Genomic DNA, 1,122 nt, shown 5'->3' on the forward strand with positions numbered 1-1,122 from the left:
TTAGATGCACTATTACGTGCACTTCACAGATTTGTGATATCATTTTTTATTGTTGAGCTAGAGTTTTAAACTTGATAGTTTCGGTTTCTGGAAATGTGAAATGTTTGCCAATTTTTATTAAAAATTGACAACCTAACTCAAAAATTCGAAACCGCTGGTCACTAGAATTTAAGTTTCTCATTTAAATGCAACAAACCTCGTCAAATTTGGTGCCGTGGTTGCCGAGAAAAACTAATTCTCGTTCTACATGTATTTAGATAGGAGCACCTGAGCTAAAGCTTCGTTTTAAGAGGAAGCTTTAGCTCGGCTGCTCCTATCTAAATACATGTAAAAGGAGAATTCGGTTTCCTCGTCAACCACTGCACCCAATTTGACGCGGTTTGTTGAGTTTAGAAGAAAAACTTAAGACCTAGTGACTGTTGGTTTCGAATTCTTAAGTTAGGTCGTCAATTTTTTATTAAAACTTGGCAAAATCGTTTTCAGAAAACAAAACTATCAAGTTTTCAACTCTGTAACTCCACAAGGAAAAATGATAATACAATTCTGTGAATTGCTTCTAATAGTACGTCTAAAGGGGAAAAAATTTATATGCTACACATGAACATAAAACAAATTACTAATAGGTAAATACAACTTTTGCAGAACCCTTGTAACCAATGTAACAAATTCACGCAAGATGTAAAATGACATGTAGAATTTGTCCGCTTTGAATGATCTAATGGATTCCGTCTACAGAACCGAAATATCAGTTCTTGATGCAGAGATATGAATCTGTAAACTTCGTGCTTCTATTTTTTTCGGACGGTGTAATATTTGAAAATATTTTAAAGAAAATTCAAGCCCTAAATGGAATTTCCGCTTGCAACAGTCACTAGAATTTAGCTTTCTCTTTCAAATGCAAGAAACTTCATTGAAATCGGCCCAGGGGTTATCTCATAAAAACGTCTTTGCGTTTTACGTGTATTTGAATAGGCCGCGTCGGAGTTGGGCCCGAGCTAAAGCTTCCTCTTAAGGTGGAGGCCGTGCTGCACCGTGAGCCCCCCCCCCCCCCCCCCCCGAACAAAATTTATGGCTACACCGCTGCACTACACCCATCCCTGCAAAACCTTATTTGCGCGAGCG

This window comes from Dermacentor albipictus, chromosome 6, assembly GCF_038994185.2.
Source record: "Dermacentor albipictus isolate Rhodes 1998 colony chromosome 6, USDA_Dalb.pri_finalv2, whole genome shotgun sequence".
In the NCBI taxonomy this organism is placed as follows: domain Eukaryota; kingdom Metazoa; phylum Arthropoda; class Arachnida; order Ixodida; family Ixodidae; genus Dermacentor; species Dermacentor albipictus.